The 10157-nt window shown below is 33.9% G+C and overlaps 1 pseudogene; it reads right to left on the reverse strand.

Annotated features, from left to right (window-relative positions):
- Positions 1 to 8512: 8512 nt before the first annotated feature.
- LOC120612048 (uncharacterized) lies at positions 8513 to 8631 on the reverse strand (annotated as a pseudogene).
- Positions 8632 to 10157: the final 1526 nt, after the last annotated feature.

A 10157-nucleotide genomic window follows, 5' to 3' on the forward strand; every position in this document is an offset into this window, starting at 1 on the left:
TCAGGGTGATAAGCTGCCCAAAGCTTTATCCTTACTCTAGAAAGATTTGTGTCTTGCTACTCAAGATAGCAGAACCCTCCACCGGGGACACGCCCAGATGTCTGTTTTAAGGTTGCTGATCAAGCTGGGGCTATGTCACTTCTCATTCAGCCTCTGAGTGCGCTGCCATTGGAGAACTGAAAGGACATCAATTGTTGCAAAGCAAAGTCTACTTCTGCTTCTGACTATAGTGAGGACATTTGAAATCTTGTATACAGTGAAGCCCCAAAACTTTTCAACTTTGTTCAAAAGCACATTCTAATGTTTATCTGATTTTCCATTTGATTTTTAGGTACTTATTGAAATAAGTTAGTTGGGTTATTTTCTGACTCTAGTAATTGCAAAAATGCAATGGAGTTACTCTCTAATTAAATTTTGATATTTGAAGAACCATCATATTTTGACCCTCGAAGTCCCCTTGAAGTAACATACCTGATCCTGTTGACGTGGTGCTCTTATCTGAGTTTCCAGACCTTAAAAGACACCAGATAGCTTCACCACTTTACAGTTTAAAGTTAAGAGGGGGTTAGGCTATAATTCTATGAATTTGTGATGAAGATATTGACTAAGAGAAGAATAGTGTTTCATAGTGTTTTTCTTCCTTCCTTCCTTCCTTCCTTCCTTCCTTCCTTCCTTCCTTCCTTCCTTCCTTCTTCCTTCCTTCCTTCCTTCCTTCCTTTCTTCCTTCCTTCCTTCCTTTATTTATTTTTTGAGGAAAGAAACAATCCCATTTGTTATAAATATTACAAGGAGGTTGTCTAGTAGTCTCAGTTTACTGGTTAGTTACGTCTCCAGTACAGTTTAGATGATGGGGGTTTTGTCTTATATTGCTGCCTGCTCTCTAACAGCTCAGCAAAAGCTGACAGTTCTCTCATTAGGACTCTATATTTTTTCCTGTGCTATCTTTAGTTCTGTGATGTTCAATTTTATGTGTCAACTTGACTGGGGCATGGGGTTCCCCAGATATTTGGTTGAACATTATTCTGGTGTGTTCGTAAAGTTACAGGATGAGATTAAATTTGAATTGGTAGACTGAGGAAAGCAGATGGTTCTCCCTGGTGTGGATGGGCCTCATCTAATCCCTTGGAGGCCTGAAAGGAACAAAACGTGGAGTAAGGAAGAAATTGCTTTCTCTATTTTTGAGCTGGGACATTGGTCTTCTCCTGCACTGAGACTAGAACTTCTACTATACTGATTCTGGGCCTATGGCTTCAGACTAGAAATACACATCAGCTCTCCTGGGCCTCCAGCTTATGGTCAAAAGATTTGTCAGTCTCCATAGTCACAAGAGCCCATTCCTATATCTGTCTGTCTGTCTGTCTGTCTATCTATCTATCTATCTATCTATCATCTATCTATCTATAATTTTTCTATCTAGAGATACAGCTACCTAGACAAGTTGTTGCTGTTCAGTAGAGAACCAAAGATAGCTATCAAAAGAGAACCAGAACACCTATCTGTATATAACAATGGGATTTTTATAATAATTTTTTTGAAGTTCTTGTTCTTAGAAACTTTTCTACTGGTAACTGTTGTTTTTATTCAAGTCTGAGCTGCCCAAGACTAGCAAATTTCTCGTTAAGAAGACAGGGAGATGATCTTAGAAATAGCAGAAATTAGATGCGAGACACTTGGGCCTAGAAAGGATAACTCCCTTGACATAAGAGCATATCCCACATTAGGTAAAGGAAAGACCCCTTTAAATTATGATCATGAAAAATAAGCTATAATCACAGATATTGTAACAGATCACTGACCAATAAGCTATGTAGGTGCAGAGTATAGAATGTGTCAGTATATTTATAACAATGTCCAAGGGAGAGGATACTCTGAATCTTGACTCCTAGATTAGACAGAAATAGGATGCTATGGAATAGACTGGTAGTTTTTACCTTCTTTCACATTAATATGATTAGCATATACCCATCTGCAACCAAATATACATTTTTAAAAACATCTCTTGTAGCTAATTGTGCTATGTGACCAAGTATTGGCCAATGGAACAGGAGCAGAAGTGTGGGAACATTCTGGGCCAAACATTTAAAAGTAAGATTCCCTCTTAACTCTTATCCTTTTCCCCTCTTCCTAACAGCAGAAAGTTAGGCATGATGGTGGAAGTTGGAACAGCTATCTTGTATTATTACATGAAAGGTATATGTAGAGAAAGATGTATGTACTTTTACACAAAAGGTGTTTATAGAAACAAAAGAGAAGAGGCCTGCATTCCTGATGATTATGGGGCAGCCATATCAGCCCTCGATCACCTACCTGGACTTTTATATAACTGAGAAATAAAATAACTTTGAAGAAGCACCATGATTTTGAATCTCTCTGCTCTCTGTCATAGTACATACCCAAATTAATACATATAAAGAATATTTTATCAAGGTATCTTATCTTACTGGAAATAGATACTAAGGCCTAGAAAGTTAGAGGTGTATAAAGGTTAATGGTGTTGGAAAGACATATTCAATTCCAGCTCCATAACTTGCTTGATGTGTACACTTGAGCAAGGTACTAAATCTCTTTATGCCTCAATTTATCTTATCTGTGAAATGGAGATAAGATAGTGCCTAATTTTCCAACAATCCTTCTACTGGGTATTTACCCCAGAGACTTGAAAACCCATATCGAAAAAGATATTTGCACTCTGATGTTCATAGCAGCATTATTCACAGTGGCCAGGACATGGAAGCAACCGAAGTGTCCTATGATAGATGATTGGTTAAAGAAGCTGTGGTACATATATACAATGGAATATTACTTAGCCATAAGAAGAGATAAAATACTGCCATTTGCTACAACATGGATGGACATCGAGATAATCATAGTAAAAGAAATAAGCCAGACAGAAAAAGTTGAAAATCACATGATATCACTTATATGTGGGATATAAACCTAAAAACAGCAAATGAGCAGGACAAACAGAGACTCGTGGACATGGACTATAGGCTAGTGGTTACCAGAGGACTATAGAGTAGTAGTTACTAGTGGGATGGGGGAGGAGAGGGAGGAGATGTAAGGGGTCAAATATAGGGTTTAGGAGGTGAAGTGGGTAAAGGGGATCAAATATATGATGACTGAAGGAAACTGGACTTTGAGTGGTAAATACACAATAGAATATACAGATGTCAAATGATAATGTACACCTGAAAATTATATAATTGTATTAACCAGTGTTACCCCAATAAACTTAATTAAAAAAAAAAATAGTGCCTGATTTACAGGGTTTATATTGGATCAAATGAGATGTGAAAACAGCTCTGTATGAGGTAACTATCCAATTGATATTTGCTATTATTACTATTTTTTGACATTTTGTAATAACTATCGAACATCTTGGTGTATAATTTAGTCCCTTAAGTATAGAGATAGCCTCTCTTTGTAGCCAATTTCTATTTTAAATTAAAAGATTAATATTCTAATATTTAAACCAATCACTTGTTAGTTTGGGTAACATGAAACAAGCTTTAATTTTCTGCAAAGATGAGGATCAAGCTACAAACTGGGTGATAATCTGAAGGGGAACCAATAATATTGTGTTTAACAATGATACCGAAAAGATAATAATAATGAAAGTAATAACAATAAGTAAAATAGTTTGAGGACTTTCATGTGCAGATTGTGTACTGTCTGTTTAAATGTGTTATCTCCTACAGTCGGCACCACAGTTGCATAACACCATTATAACATTATTATACTCATTTTGAGGATGAGAGAAAACGAGGTCAAGTTAGTTATGTTCCTTGCTCCACAATACATAACCATTAGGAGTCGATGATGGGGGATTGAAATTCAGTTATTATTATTATTTTTTTAATTCCAAAGATTTATTTTCCATTATTTTACCTTGCCTCCTTGAACTCCTGCCTAAGGAAGCATTCAGTCTGTATCCACGGTTTCCATTTAAAATATTTGAATAAATATACTACTTTTCCACTTTATGTTAGAGATCTAGAGGTTGATTCTAGGCTCATTATTTTACCTTATTTATTGTATGCCCAGTTTATTAAAATGAGAATGAAAGTACTTTAACTTGGGATTTTAGTAAGATGAAGGGAGTTTTCTCTTTCTTCAAATCTGGTAGCTGATAGGTTGATTGTTTCTTAGGATATTGTAAAATATATTTAACGGGGCAGGCAATGTCCTAATAGCAAACAGAAATATAAGCAAAGTGGCAAGCTACTTCTAAATTCTGGGCCTCAGTTTCCTTAACAAAAAGTAAATTTGGTTGGGCCAACTCATCATCAGCTACTCTAATTATAAATATTATTTAAATAGAACATTTCTACCTATCTTTATCTTACCTTTCAACTTTCTACCTTTCCTCCTTCCTTCTTTCTCTGAATTAGTAATATTAAAATACTTTACTTAGCTTCAATCACCCTGAATGGGCCATCTGCTTCTGTATTACATCGAAAAGCAGAATTCGATCATGGCTGCTATAGAAGAATATTTGGATTATTTATATTATAAGCAAATCAATCTGACATTTATACCATTGTGGCCTAAATTCTTCTAAATCTTGTCTTATATGTGAAATGTGTATGATGTGTAGAATCTTAGAAGCTCTTAAGAAGGTTTACACAGTTGAACGAATTTCTTTGATCTTCTCAAGACTTGAAAGCTGCAAGGATAAAATACAGAAATATTTCTGAAGTTCTCAAAATTACAGGTAATTCAAATTTAGTCTCAAGATTTTAACATGATCAATGAGTGATGTGTAATATCAAGTGAATATCATTTCACTGTTAATGTAATACACTGAATCTCCTAAATTAATCCTGTGAATAATTAGTTATTTTACACGATTAGAAAGACTCTCCTTGTAAACCTCAGAAAATATGATAAAATGTAAATCGATGCTTAGACAATTTAATGTCATTTGAAATATGATTGTTTTTAATGTAATTATTTTAATACCTTAACATAATTTCATATGATAAGTGTAATTCCATTTGTTTTATTTAATACCTCTCACTTAAAGAATAAGAATTTACTGAGAACCAATCCTGAGCAGACTTTTGCAAGATTCTACATATATTTGTTAATTGGATTGTGAAGCGGGTAGAAAAGGGAAGAGATTCACAAGAATTTGTCAACTCTGTCTTCCAAGTATTATAAAAGACTGAGAGAGAAAAACCATATGGCAAGCAAAATGACAGGGAAACATTACAAAGAATGATATAAATAAGTGCAGAATAAACAGAAGTTTTTATAAGTATAAATAAATTCACACTTATATGTGATGTGAATTTTCAAAAGATGAAAAAAGAGAGGAAGAGAAGAGTGAGGAAGTAAGAGGAAAGAAACAGGTAGGAAGGCAGGCGGGAAGGAAGGAGAGAAAGATCGTTTATACAAAGTCACTCACACCAAAGTCATCTTATGTCTGGGGTTGATGATATTCCCCAAGGAAATGTTTCAGAATGAGCTCCTCACCTAAGTGTTACCCAAGGACTGAACTTGGGCAGTAGACAGTGCCTGCCTTGTGACATGTTTTGTTTTTTCCTTCCTCCTTCTTCTTCTATCTTTTTTTTCCCCTTAGGGTAAATTTTATGTTCATGCTGAAATTAATCCATTAATTTCAAACATCCTTGGACCTTGTATAACTGAGGACTAAAAGCATTCTTGATGTAATTAAAAAATATTAGGAAACAAGGTCAGTAAAGAATCTAACAGATCCTTAAAATACGCTAATTTAATGACTATTGGTGATTCATTTCGGAGGTTAATTTTCTATAGAAATCTATGTGATGGCAGACACAAATTTCTGAATGCACTCCTGCAGATTGCTGCTTTTGTTCTTTAGATTAGAGAGAGAATAAAGACAAGAAATTGCCATGTGTGTGTGTGCATGACTGGGGGATAGTATGTGAACAGGCTTACAACACTGGTTAAAGGAGAAAGGACAGGGCAATTACGAATTGCTAGCCAAAGAGGAGTTGGTGGGCTCATTTTTGAAAACCTGGTCATATTACCACTACATATATTTGCTTTTTATTTGCAGCCACTGTTGTAGATCTTTCTTGGTTTTCAGTTTTTTATTTTTGTGAACCTTAGCCACTTCAGTAACAGCATTTTTGCGAATGAGGACTAGGGTGTGTAAACTAGTTGAACATTGCTTTTCTAGATTAAACATACTTCCAAAAAGAGAAAGAGGAAATAAATAGTATTTTTAAGTTACTTTTTTTTCATATTTGATGCTTTTTCCATTTAATCTGGCATGAAGTTTTATTTCTCAGACAGTGGGAACCTAAACAGTGTTTCTTAGATCCTGTCCTAGCAAACATTTCTACTGACCTTCTTCCCAATATCCATATCTTTATATAAAATCTGAGCCCCAGGGGAAGAAATAGCAGCAGACTTTGCTCAGATTTTTTTTTTTTTCTTTTCGACTAAGGTTTAGCTTCACAGTAGATGGTTACTCTCAGCTCTTGCCTATGCTGAATTGAAAGCATGAGAGAGTGCTAAGGACCACCTGGTATGTAAGTCATGGATAAAAGAGGGAAGGATGATAGGGAGATTTCAGTTTTCCTTTTTGTATTGCCTGCACTCTTAAGAAGCATAAGAAAGAATCTTATGACAGAGCTGATGTTAGTCCAACAGGCTGGCCAGTCCAGCATTTATGAAATAAGGCTTTCTTTGAAAGCACTCAGAAAATTGATTTTAAAAAGTGAAATAGTTACTGTTTATTTAATATTTGGTTGATTGATTGGGATATTTTTTGCATATGGAGAAGCTCTGAAGGTGTATTTCTACAACTGAATGAAAAGAAAGAAAAAACAGTTAAATTAAATAAATGTTTAAATACTGTTTATGGTGATCAACTCTAGGCATCCAAAATTGTAAATTATTTTCATGATAGACTATTTTTGCACTCTTTATGGAGATGTTTAGTTTTCTGTATGTATGCCTCATTTACTCTAACAGCAAGATGCCAGGACATTCTATAAGTGTTACGGACAGGCTGCCTGGGAGGAGGGAAAATGGCAATGATATAAGAAGATAAAAACATATTTTGAAGGCTAAGTTTTGATGTTTATTTTTCAGTGAAGTTTATTACTATTGACTATTAAGGAATAATTTACATACAATGCAATGCATTCATTTAAAGTGTATACAGTTGACCCTTGCTCAAGACAGGGGGTAGGGGCAATGACACTCCCACAATTGAAAAATTTGTGTAACTTTTGACTTCTCCCAAACTTAACAACAGTCAGCCCCCTTTATATCCATGGGTTTTGCTTCTACAGTTTGAACCAACTGCAGATTGAAAACAGTATTTTGATCTGTGGTTGGGAATCAATGGATGCAGAAGGTCAACTGTACTAACAGCCTACTGTTGACTGGAAGCCTTAATGATAACATAAACAGTCAATTAACACATATTTTATATGTTATATGTTTATATACTATATTTGTACAACAAAGTAAGCTAGAGTAAAGAAAATGTTAAGAAAATTATAAGGAAGAGAAAATACATTTACCGTATTTATTGAAAAAAAAATCCCATGTATAAGTGGACCCTCACAGTTCAAACCTGTGTTGTTCAAGGGTCAACTGTAGTCTAACGAGTTTTGATAAAGCTATATACTATGTCACCACCACTACAGTAAAAAAGCAGAAGGTTTTGATCACCATACAAGATTCCTTTGCCCCTTTCCAGTCAACTCTCTTCACACCTTAGCCTTTGAGCAACCATTGGCCTGCCTTCTGCCATTACAGATTAGATTTTTCTTCTTTAGGGTTTCAAGTAAATGTAACAGTATATATTCTTTCGATCCCAGTTTCTTTCACTTTACATAGTAATTTGAAAAATTATTCATGTCGAATAGTATGTCCTTATATACAGATATGCCACAATTTGTATATCCATTTACCTTCTGATAGACATTTGGGTTGTATCCAGTTTGGAGATATGAATAAAGCTGCTATGAATATCTGTCTGCAAGCCTCTGTGTGAACAAACAGTTTTGTTTCTCTTGGGCAAATACTTAGAAGTAGAATGGCCAGATCATATGGGAGGTGTATGTGCAACTGTTAAGGAAACTGTGAAGCCATTTTTCACAGTGGTTGGACCATTTCACATTCCCCCCAGCAGAGCTTAATAGTTCCAGTTGCTTCACATCTTTACCAATATTTGGTATGGTCAGTCTTTCTGATTTTAGCTATTATGGGTATAAACTGGGAGTTTATTATAGTTAAATTTTTCATTTTCCTGATGAATGATTAGAGTGAGCATCTTTTCATATCCTTATTGGCTACTCAAATTTCTTACTTTGTGAAGTGTCTGTTGGAATCTGTTTGTGTTTTCAAATAAGTCATCTGCTAATAGAGATGGAAGATTTCTTCATATATATTACTTTTTATTTTTTATTATTTTTAAAAATTTTATAGGCACGGCAACCCTTAGTTGACCTCATAGATAACAATGACCTTGTCAGCTTACAATTCCTTATTTTTTTATTTTTTACACGTACAGCACCTGGTCTTTCTAGGTGGTCTCCCATCCAAATACTAACCAGGCTCAACCCTGCTTAGTTTCCGAGATCAGATGGGATCTGGGTTGTTCAAGGTAGCATGGCCTTAGACTTCTTCATATATTTTAGATACAAGTTCTTTGTCATGTATGTACTATGAATATTATCTCAGTGTATGGTTTGTCTTCTTTTTTTACTGGTGTCTTTTGAAGAGAAAATGTTTCTAATTTTGATTAAATTCAATGTTTAATTTTTCTAATATGCTTTGTGCATTTTTGTGTCTAAGAACTCCTTGCCTACCTCAAGATCACAATATTTCCATCTAAGAATTTTTTCATTTTAACTGTTACATGTAGATCTATGATATATTTTAATTAATGTTGTATGTAGAGTGTGGTAAGGATTGAGGTTTTTTTCAGTTGTTCCAATATCATTAACGGAACAAACATTCCTTTTTCCCTTAGTAGTTTGTGAAAAATTAATGTGTAGGTCTATTTATGTATTCTTGATTCTGTCCTATGTCTATTATTATATCAGTACAATACTGTCTTGATTACTGTAGCTTTAAAATAAGATTTTTTTGTATAAAGTACAAGTTCTTCGTCTTTGTACTTTCTTTGAAAAAATTGTTTTGACTATTCTAAGTTGTTTGCATTTCCAATTAAATTTTGGAATTCACTTGTCAATATGTACAAAAATATGTGATAAAATTTTAATTGGGTCTTCATTGATATCTTAGCAATATGAGCTCCTCCAATCCATAAAAATGGTGTACCTCTTCATTTATTTAGATCTTTAAAGTTTTTTAAACATGGTTTGTGGTTTCAGTAAGCTTTCACATATTTTAAAATTATCCTTAAGTATTACATATTTTTGGATACCATCATAAATGGAATTATTAATTTAATTTTAATTTCAAGAATTTTATATATTATAATATATACAAATGCAATTGATCTTTGTTTATTGACATTTCTTTCTGTACCTTTAAACTCACTTATTTGTTGTAGTAGCTTTTATAGGTTTCTTGGAATGTTCTTCATATATTATTATGTTGTCTGAAAATATAGTTTTACTTCCGTTTCAAGCTGTATAACTTTTTCTCTTTTTTTAAGGTTTTTAAATTTCTTTTTATTTTTTAATTGCAGTTGACATTCAATATTAGTTTCAGGTATGCAGCAGGGTGATTAGACATTTACATAACTTATGAGGTGGTCCCCATAATAAGTCTGGTACCCACGTGACACCATATATAGTTATTACAATATTATTGACTACATTCCCTATGCTTTACTTTATATCTCTGTGACTATTTTGTAACAGCCAATTTGTGCTTAATCCCCTCACCTTTTTAATCCCTCCAACTCCCTTCCCATCTGGCAACCATTGATTTGTTCTCTGTATCTATGAGTTTGTTTCTGTTTGTTTATTTGTTTATATTATTTTATAGATTCCAGATATAAGTGAAATCATGTAGTATTTGTCTTTTTCTGTCTGACTTATTTCACTTATCATAAGACCTCATAGATCCATTTATGTTGTCACAAATGGAAGATTTTATAGGTTTTTTTTTTTTATGGCTGGTTAATAATCCATTGCATATATGTACCACATCTTTTTTATTGATTCATCTATCAA

This window comes from Pteropus medius, unplaced genomic scaffold (assembly GCF_902729225.1).
Source record: "Pteropus medius unplaced genomic scaffold, Ma_sr-lr_union100, whole genome shotgun sequence".
Classification (NCBI taxonomy): domain Eukaryota; kingdom Metazoa; phylum Chordata; class Mammalia; order Chiroptera; family Pteropodidae; genus Pteropus; species Pteropus medius.